The sequence below is a fragment of the Halichoerus grypus genome, chromosome 8 (genome assembly GCF_964656455.1).
Source record: "Halichoerus grypus chromosome 8, mHalGry1.hap1.1, whole genome shotgun sequence".
Lineage (NCBI taxonomy): Eukaryota > Metazoa > Chordata > Mammalia > Carnivora > Phocidae > Halichoerus > Halichoerus grypus.
In genome coordinates this window covers 140587306-140598063 of record NC_135719.1, presented here as the reverse complement: position 1 = coordinate 140598063, position 10758 = coordinate 140587306, and the positions used below count along the sequence as shown (strand labels likewise).

General features: G+C 45.4%; 1 long non-coding RNA gene across 1 annotated transcript; it reads right to left on the bottom strand.

Moving 5' to 3' along the window:
- Positions 1 to 296: 296 nt before the first annotated feature.
- On the bottom strand, positions 297 to 10313 carry LOC118522505 (uncharacterized). Its single transcript, XR_013440815.1, has 2 exons — positions 5499 to 10313; positions 297 to 4230 (listed from the first exon to the last, which is right to left on the bottom strand). It is a non-coding gene; the product is annotated as an uncharacterized LOC118522505 (long non-coding RNA).
- Between the last annotated feature and the right edge of the window lie 445 nt (positions 10314 to 10758).

The following is a 10758-nucleotide window of genomic DNA, read 5'->3' as shown; positions in this document are numbered from 1 at the left end:
TGTATATGCTAACATTTGTGTTGTTTTTTTTTTAAAGTGGGAGACGACAGAGTGCATATTTGGATTTGCTTGCATGTGCAGAACTCAACTTCTGGAAACGCCCCACAAAAACTGGTGACAGCAGATCCTTGTCTACCCTTGGGTGGGGACAGGTGGGGGACTCAGCAGATGGGAGTCAGGGGGTGGGGGGGGAAGGAAAACTTCCAGTTTGTCTTTTCATGTGTTTTGAAGGTAGAACCACATGAATGTATTACCTATTTAGAACTTAAATAAATACAATGTAACAGTTTTAATAATCTGCTTTTCCATTTTATTGTAATTCAGAGTTGAAATATGCCCCATCCAGGCTTCTGATGTTGACTCCCTGAGCTGAAAGTTGCCATCTAAAGGCAGAGCCGCTCAGGGCTCGAGCTGCCATGTGGCCTCCACGTGCCCAGGGCGGCTGGGCCACAACCCCTCGCAGGACTCCTGTCCCTGTCTGGCCTACATCCGGCCCACTACGCCTGGGCAAGTCCCAGCCCTCCATCTGCTGCCCGAACAGGCAAGCTGCTCACCCACTTCCTGCCAACTGAGCATCCTAATTACACGTTAATACTAACTGCCTGTGACTAGAATCTTCCACAGTCATAGACGTTAACCAAAGTCAACGCCTAACGAGCCTCACCGTTAATTATCTGTGCTTGCTGCTCCAGGATTTAATTAAGCCTTGGCAGGAAAGAGCAATCCACATAGGATGAGCAGGGAAAGAGAGCTTGCAGAGATGCCCTCTTCCCATCAGGTGGCCTGGCAAAGCTGCTCCAAGTCTTCCTTCCAGACCTCCGGGATTTTCCCAGGGAACAGGCAGAGATACTGAGGAAGGGAGCTTGCATTCATCCAGTGCTGGCTGTATGCCAGGCAGAACCAGACGCCGTTGCACACTCATCTAATCCCTGCAGTCGCTGTGGAAGCTGGGGCTGCACTTGATGGATGAGGAGACAGAGGCTCAGAGAGTCCCGATGACTTGCCCGGCAATTGGCAGAGCCAGGTCTGAGCTGCAAGCTCAAACATTTCCACGACTCGCTGGAGGAATGGTTGGAGGAATGGTCATAATCATATTTTTTATTCTAACTTTGAACTTGTGTCGTGTTTTTTCTTTCTCCAAAGGAATCCCAGGCAGTGTTTCATCTTAGTCCCACATTCGTTTGTTAAGAAAACAAAAAGATGGGGCACCTGGGTGGCTCAGTCGGTGAAGCGTCTGCCTTCGGCTCAGGTCATGATCCCAGGGTCCTGGGATCGAGCCCGGCATCAGGGTCCCTGCTCAGCGGGGAGTCTGCTCCCCCCTCTCCCTCTGCCCCTCCCTCTGTTCGTGTGTTCTCCCTGTCTTTCTCTCTCACATGCTCTCTCTCTCAAATAAATAAAATCTTAAAGAAAAAATAAATAAAACAAAAAGTTAAAGTAGCTGAAACCTACAGAGAGTGTGACGCACACATGGCCATACACCCAGGCCTCACGCTCCCGGTGTCATGGCGGGAAGGCAATGGAATGGTGGGTAACAGGGTGGCCCTGCTCCCCGACTGCCTGGTTCCCGTCCCGGCTCCATTACTAGCGGCCGTGCGACCTTGGTCAGGTTACTTGTCCTCTCCACCAATGGTGCCTACCTGTTGGGCGGTTATAAGGACTAAATGATATTCACATCTCTCCCTAGCATGGGGCATGGCGCCTGGGGACTGTCACGGTGTCCTCAGCCTTCTTCCTTTAGAGCCACACCTCACTAGCTTGTCGCTTTTCCTTCAAAGCCACTTTGATTGTAAAAACTGGGCCCAGGGATTCGTGATTCCCTGCCCTGCCTTTTGCAACGTGACAAGAACATCAACAGCATTCACTTGGTTGCTCTTTTGCTGAGTCTTCCTGCTAACATGACCTGATTTTATAAAACACATTCAAATAATAAATATGAAAAATGTTCTTTCTGACTATACTCAACCCGACCAATAATCAAAGAAACAAATGCTCAACCAATGAGATACTGTGCTCTCTGTTGGACTTCTAGAACTATTCTCTCTCCTTTTTTTTTTTTAAAGATTTGTTTTTATTTGAAATAGAGAGAGAGGAAGAGCAGAGGGAGAGGGACAAGCAGACTCAGCACTGAGTGTAGAGCATGACGTGGGGTTTGATCCCAGGACCCTGGGATCATGACCTGAGCCGAAGGCAGATGCTTAACCAACTAAGCCACCCAGGTACCCCATCTGTCTTTTTTATTCTAACACTGCTGGTGAGCGTGCACCAGGAATTGGATTCTCTTCTGGTGGGTGGGTAAGCTGACACTCTCTGGAGAGCAATCAGCCAATTTGCAGAGAGAGTCTGAAAAGTGTCTCTACCCTTTTACCTAGTAATTCCACACTAGGATATATTCTCAGCCACTCATTCTCAACTCAAATATATATACACACACACACAGAGCTTTCCATCACCGTTATTTTGAGTGGTGAAAGGATTCTTTCTCTCCAAAACACCCTGAATGAATAGAATGGTTAAGTTGTAGTCCACCCACACAGTGGAAATATAATGAAGCAATTTAAAATGGTGGTTAGCAATTTAAAAAATTGTTATGGAAGATCCTAATGTTGAGATTGTTGTTTCTAAATCCTATCCATTGAAAAGAACCAAGGGGATTTTTGCAGAAATGGCTGATTCCAGATCCAGGGCAGGGAAAGTTTCAGGTTAGATTGGCATATCTTGGTGTGTCACAAAGCAAAGAAGTGCTCCAAAATGAATGGGGACAGGTGGACAGGACATGGGAGCTGGCTGAAAGGGGCTCCCGCCAGCCAAGTCTGGGACAATTTAAATACCAACAGGTATAGTGATGAGAGTGGATTTTATCACACTGAATGAAAAACAAAAAGAATCCATAAGTACATAGTGATCAAATTAAAAAAGAGAAGTGGAGGGAAATAAAATGGCCAGCTAACAATGGTAGAAAAAGGATGACAGATTGAGAAAAATCACCATTTTGCTATTACCAATATAAAAATTCAGACAAGGATTGTCAGTATGTTTAAAAACCACTGTTGGGGAATAGGACATTTCCATGGTCTCAAGGTACCACCTCAGAAAACATTTATTACCAAAAAAGGGGGGAAATATGTCTTTATGTTGGAGAGGAACCGTTTTAACCAAGTGATCAAATATAGCATCACCAACATGGCGTGCCTCCTGAATGACATAACACCACCTATGTAGTATTCTTCCCCAAAATATTAAACCTGAATCCAATCATGAGGAAATAGACAAATCCATACTAAAGGTAAGTGGCCCATACTCTTCAAAATATCAGTGCACCAAAAACAAAATATATATATATATATGTAATCAGTGCACAAAGGACAAATGAAGGGGAGGGGAGAGCTGTTTTAGATTAAAGGGATTGAAGAGATAGGTTAATCTGGTGCAATCTTCAATTGGATCCTGGATCAGAAAAAAACTTACAAAACAGCTTACAAAGAACATTTTCTGGACTCAGAAAAATGTGAACAGGAACTGGATATTAGGGAATGTCTTTGCACAATGTTAAGTTTCTTGGATGTGTTAATGGTATTGTTAAATAGGACACTTTCTTCCTGGATCCCAGCTGAGATATCCCGGGATGAAGGGTCATGAGGTCTGCAATTTACTTTGTCATTCAGAACAAAAACAGGTAACAGGTGGGACAAAGTGTTAACAATGAGGGGATCTTGGTGAAGGGCATGTGGATATTCATTGTGTTACTTCTTCAACTTACCTGTGAGTTTAACATTTTCTGTGCTGATTTTTAGCAACATCGGCAAAAATTGCATGACAATATTGTTAGAACCGTTGGGACATCAAAGTATTATATAAAGTTGCATAGACATGTACATATACAAGTAGGCAGGTACCCACGGTGAACGGTCGTTACTTCTATCATTCAGCTTCCATTCCACCTGCTTCAACTAGCAGCACCCTTATTTACTTTTGGAGCTCACCCCTCCCTCTCTTGGTTCATGAGGTTTGGATGTGGGCCTATGAACCACATCCATCTGTCCCTGGGGATCGGTGGGCACATGTCTTCAGTTAGTCCAACCAGAGCCAATGGACATCAACCCCAGGGCTTTTGCTGGACCTATATGGTAAAAGGAGTACTCTTTTTCACAGAGGTTGTCCAGCTGATGGGATGTGTTGTCATCTTTGTTTGGGGAGTAGCTTCCTGTGAATCAAGCTGACACTGAAGAAGAACTAAGAAGGAAGGAAAAAGATACCAGTTTACAGCGTCGGAATACCTGGATTTAAACGTGCCTGAAGTTAGGTGAACCTATCGATTTCCTTGTTGCTTATACCAGTTTGAGCTGGTCTCTGTTGCTTGCACCCAAGGAGTCCCGACCACTACAGTATGGAAATGCATAGAAAAGTGTACTAGCTTTCTATCCCAATATAACCAATTACCACAAGTCTAGTGGCTTGAAACAACACACGCTCATTGTCTCACAATTTCTGTGGGTTAGGAGTCTGGGCACAGTTCAGTGGGGTGCTCTCTTCTGGGTCTTACAAAGCTACAGTTGAGATGTTGGCCAGGGTTATGGTCTCATCTGGAGACTTGCCTGGGGGAAGAATGCACTTCCAATCTCCTTCAGCTTGTTGTCAGAATTCATTTCCTTGAGGTTGTACGACTGGGGGCCCCGGGTTTTTGCTGGCTGTTGGCTGGACATTGCCCACAGTCACTTGTGGGCTTCCTCAACAGCTACAGCCACGCATTTCATCACCAACAAGGAGAATCCAGTCTGCTAAGACAGACTCTTATATAATGTAATATAATCACAAGGCTGACATCCTATCACCTTTGCCATGTAATATCAAGAGGGTGACATCCCATCACCTTTGCCATATTCTATTGGTTAGAAGCAAGTCATGCGTCCCACATGCACTTGTGAGGAAGGAATTACCCAAAACCATAGGCAGCAGGAGGTGAGAAATCACTGGAGATCAGCTTAGGGTTTGTCTGCTACAAAGGGGGTGAGGAGAATCCACTTAACAAGTGCCACACACCATTAAACAGCTATTTACTATTTATGAGTACTAAAGCATCATGTGTATTAACCCATTTCTTCCTAATTTCACAGTGGTTGTCACTGGAAAGGGGCTGGATGGGGAGGTGCTGAAAGGACACCAGAATGTTCTGTATACATTGGTGCTTGGAGTTTTTGCAATGAGCATGGTTTCATTGAAAACAATGATTTCAACTATACCCACTCTTTCTCCACTTCTGGATCTTTCTGCATATACACAAGGGGTGGGGGGAAGACTGGAAGGAAACAGGCCAAAAGGTGAAGACTTATTAGTTTGGAGTGATGGGCCTATGGATGAATGATATTTTCTTCTTTATAGTTTTCTGTTTCTCACTATTAAAGGAATATTATTCTAATGAACCGGGGAAAAAGCCCAAGTGATTTGAATGGTTTTTAGGTCCAATTTTACAGTTAAAAATAACACAAACCCTCTTTGTTTACCTTTTGCAGAAAGGCAATTTCCTGCTTGGGTGGCTGATGGAGTGTCTGCTCCTGGAGCTCGGAGAAATAAATCAGATGGCAGCAGGGAACACACACCTGCTTCCTTTCATGCTGATAAAGAACAATTAACTCTCATCAGAACATATCTGGCTTTGCCCCAGGACTAAGTGTTATTTGAAAAAATATGGCAGGTTTTCTCCAGCGACTAAAAGCTCTTGGAAGGTTCTAGCCAAGATGGGAAATGGAAGACTCGATACCAGACAGATTTGGTAAGGGGACATGTTCAGTGACCAAAGAGTTTAACCCCATGGCTGTATGAAAACAAACAAGCAAAAGATTCTATTTGATCTCATGTTTGTAACTACTTGGGAGGACCTTGACAGGTCTCCGAACTCATTTGCTTGCAGGTAGAATGAGAGAATTGGATATGGAGGACCTTCTATCAGAGCCAACTGACCAGACCACCCCCGTGGTCAAAACCAATAAAACACAAACACCAAAGTTGGGGCTAAGCTTGCTGCAGCAAGGGAGAATATGGCTCAGGAGCCCATCCACAGGGGAGATGAGAGGGGCTTCTCAAGGGCTTGGGCTTGTGTTGGATGATGGTGAGGGCATGAAAGAATCGGAGCAGTTCTGGGATTGGATGGTATCAAGAAGCAGGGGTGATTTTGTGACTGAGTAGCTCAGTTTAAGTGTCTAGAAGGGGAGTTAAAATGGGGTTTGAGTGAGTATCTGTGATACAGCAGCAACGGCTCAGAGAGGAACAGTGCTTGTCGAAGAGGGGAGGTTTAGTCATTTTTGTGCTCCCAAGAATGGCCTTGTCACCATCTTGCTCTAGGAAACATGGTCAACTGGTTGTCGGCAGGGTTGTTTCCCACTTTCTCAGTCCATCCCAACTTTAAAATAAACACACCACCCAACCAAAAAAACTAACATTTGAATACATCTTCAACTTAGGAAATGCTCTTTTTACCTATGGGGAAATTCCGTGTGATTCTTTCCCGTGTCTCCATTCTTAAAGACGTGGGAACTGAAGTCAGAGATGTTTAGTGGCTTGGCCACAGCCAGGTAAGCAAGCCGGAAAGTAGCAGCATCCAATTCTTAGCTTTGTATTTCTTCGTTGTCACACATCACTGTTCCTCCTTTGTCCTATGCACCCTCCGAGGCTCTGAAGACACCACTGACACAAGACAGGTGTATCAAGCGTGGAGTCCAGCTGGAGTGACAGCAAGTGAAGAGGCAGCTCCGTTCCGCACAGTGTGATGAGTGGGGCCTGCGGTGTGCTACGGGAGCTCGTAACCGGGGCGACACCATGGATGTCTGTTGCCACTGTGACAAATGACCACAAACGTAGTGGCTTAAAACATACAAATGACTTTTTACAGTTCTGGAGGTCAGGAGTCTGAAAGGGGTCTCACTGGGCTAATATCAAGGCCTTGGCAGAGCTGCGTTGCTCTGTGCAGGCTCAAGGGGAGACTCCCGTTTCCTTGCTTCTCCGGCTTGGAGAGGTCGCTTGCGTTCCTCAGCTCACGGCCCCTTCCCCATCTGCAAAGCCAGCAACTGAACCCCTCTGACTTCTGCTTCTGCCACCACATCTCCTTCCGACTCTTCTGCCTTCTCCTTCCATCTTCTAAGGACCGATGTAGGATTGCTGCATAATTTAGGATAATCCCCGTGTCATGATCCTTAACTTACTTGAGTCTGCAGTGTCCCTTTTACCATAAAGTATTCACAGGTTCCAGGGATTAGGACATGGACATCTTTGGGGGGCCATTATCCTGCCCACTATAGGCACCCAGCATCCATCTCTTTTCTTCTTTGGGAGGGAGACGGAGGGAGGTGTTTAGACTTCGTAGATAAAGTGGCATTTAAACTGACGGCAGGAGGGACGGGGGTAAGAAGGCAAGTGTCGTAAGCAGAGGGGAGGTCTGGAGGTGGAGAGGAGGCATGGTGCATTGGTGGGTACATGTCAGCAATCACTAGGTTATGTTCCCCAACAACCAACCTTCTAAGTCTCAGGGTCCCACAGAAGCGAAGACTTACTGCTCATTTAAGCTACATGTCCCCTGTGGACACACTCCATGTCTGACTGTGCTCCATGTCATCATTCCAGGACCTAGGCTGAAAGAGCAGCGCCTATCGGGGACATGCTGGGCTCATGGCAGAGGAACGAGGGGCAAACCACAAGATGATGCTCAAAGCTCTTGCTCTGGGATGACACATATCCCCTCCACTCACATTTCACCAGCCAAAGAAGTCAGTTTATGGCCAGGGCTGACATCGGTGGGACAGAAAGTAAAATCCTCTCAAGGGAAGGGGCCGTGAATATTTGGGGAGGATCGGACTGAAACGGTCCAAGAGACCGGAGTGCAGAATAAGATGTGTGATGGGGCTTGAAGCTCAGAGGTGGTGAGGACCAGACCATGCATGGCTCCGATGTGCATCAGTTTCCCTTGTTGGGGTGCAGGCTCCATGAGGGCGGGAGCTGGGTCTCTGCCTTATGGTCCAGCCCAGTGTCTCCCAGCCTTTTCTGTCCTCGTCACTCCTCTCCATGAAATCTCAGTGCCAGGTCGCCTGGTATTCACGGCACATACACCTGGGCTTTACATACGAAAACAGTTTTTGCCCTCCTAAGAACCAATTTTCACCTCCTTGCTGGTGATATCGGCCCGTTAGAGAGCATGTTCTAGCCGTGATTCCGATTAAGGTTTTAATTAATTCTTGAATTCAATTGACTTATACCGTATTTGTGAGTTCAAGCAAATTGCTAGTGGCTGAAAAGTGTGCACGCACCAACCTTACTACTTTATGCAAACTTCGCCTAAGCATCACTCCTAGAAGGGAGAGGTCCAGGGGGGAAGAGAGGGAAATTTGGTATGAGGAACAAACCTAATTATATGCAGGTGTTGCTTTGCCGAACTTCCAAAAATTGAACCTGAGTATCTTTCTGCTTTCAGAAGTCTTCTCCACTGTCTTTTGGGAAAGTCCATTAAGCATGACTGAAATTTCCCTGATGATTAAAGCTCTTTACTATGCGCAGCTAGGACCAGCAGTATCCTCGGGTCACCTTTTGGTTTTGTTATTTTAAATACTTACGGCCTTTCTCCTTTTGGGGAAACCCTGGCAATCTGCCCAGTCTGAGCCCTCAGCACTGTCAACGTACCCAGCTAGTTAGTTGCTCTTTTTTGGTCTGGTTTTAGGAACCAGACGCACTGCACGAACGGGACAGATGCTGAGCGAAGGTCTTGGAGCACTAGAGGAAACGTGCAGGAGCTTGGTGCGCTGCCTGATGCAGCCAGTGAAGTTCAGTGACCATCCACTCAAGGCCAGTGATGGGCCAGGAATTGGTCTAGGTACCGAGGATACAACAGTGGATAAAAAAGGGCAGTCCTTGCCGTCTGGGGATCAGAGATGTCCAAAGACATTGGGGTTTCTGAGGTCTCACCGTGCGACAGCAGTGGTACCAGGAAGTGAGTCATCCTGCGCTTGGTCAGTCAAACCTGGGACACGTTTGTCTTCAGCTGTACTCTTGGATTTCGTTTCATTTTTGTTTGTTCTTGGCTTGAACAAACATGAGGAGTTAACAGTGAATGTGGAGACCGAGAAGTTGTGGGGGAATGCACAAATTCATTGATCTGGTGTTCTTCGTAACTACATAGGAAAATGTAGTCACCTGCCTCGGGTTCAGCCTGTCTTCACCGCAACAAAATGAAATCTATACTATTCATCATTTGCGTGTGGAGCAATTGTAGCCTGTGGATTTTTAAATACAGATTTTTTGAAGTTTTAAAATTTAGAAAAGAAATTTAAAGGAATTGGTGGTTCCAGGTCAGAGGCGGTTACTAAGGAGAAACAAAAGGATTTCACATTCCAAGTCCTTACCTCGGGCTATAGGTCGCTACCACACTGGCCGCACCGCTCTCTCTTCCCTCATTCTGCTCCAGCCACGTTGGCCTCCTTGGCCTCACCAAGCCTGCTTCCATTCCAGAGGCTTTGCCCTTACGTAAGCTATGCCCAGGAAGCCCACTGGGTTGCGCACGGCCCACCCCTGCACTCAGGCCCTGTGCCAGGGTCACTTCTGCAGAGGACTCCCTGGTCCCCTCCCCTACCTCTCTCTGTACCTTCACATTGTTCTTCCCAGCATTTATTATCAAGGGTCATGTTATGCATATGTTTGGTCTGCCTTCCCACTTAAATGTAAGCCCCACCAGGGCAGAGACTTGGTCCCTGCTACTCCCAGTTCCTAGAAGGGATTAGCACACAAGGTACTCATAATTTGAATTACTTTGTAGCCTGATTATAGCTTAAAATAAAACTTGACCACTCACTTTTTTCTTTGAGATATCTTCTATGAATAAGGCTTTGAAGGTAACACACTTGACGCTGACATGTTCTTATAAAAAAAAAAAAACAACTTACTTATTTTGAGGTCTTGTGTATTTGAGTCTTAGAAGTGTGAAGTTCATTTACTCTGTGTTCTTCTCACTCAGGAGAGAGTTAATAGGAATACTAGTTAAACATGTTCAGCATAACCACTAAGACATTTTTCCTCAATCATTTCTTTCCTCTGACCAATCCCAGCCTAAAGAGCCTGCCTTAGGCCGTCAGTCCCTGACTATGCTCTTTGGCTTTAACAGTTCTTTCCTTCTACTTCCATCCTACCAAGGTGCCCATACGGGCCTTTTCCAATACAGCCGGCCTCTAGCCACAGACAGCTAGCACCCAGTGAGGCATATTCGAGTAGTTTGGGTTTTTGCCTCCACAGGGTGAGCTGAATTCTTAAGGCTTCTTAAGCTGAGGCTGGACTGCCCAGCTCCAGACAGCCTATCCCCTCCTCCACCAAACAGGCCGTTTAACATGTGTTTACAAAACCCATGCTTTTCCTTTGATGGTTTTGTTTTGTAGCAACCGAAATGATAGCTTTTGGTAAGCACAAAGTTTAGAGAAAGAGAAATATTCTTATAATAATAAAACAATCTTATTTTCTAATTGATAGCTATAAATACAAAGCAGTATAAGAGTTCTGATAATATATGTTAACATACATATATATAATGTATGTATATTATATACTCTATGTATTATATATATGTATATATATATAACGTCTTTAAATGAATACACTGGATAGAAAAGGAAAACGATTGGCTCTCATGCAATCCTTTTAATTAGGTCAAGGTTTCGTGCTGAGGATAAATGAAAGGGAACACTTTTTAAAATTCCCCAGTTGTTAGTGGCTAAGAATACTGAAACTGAAACT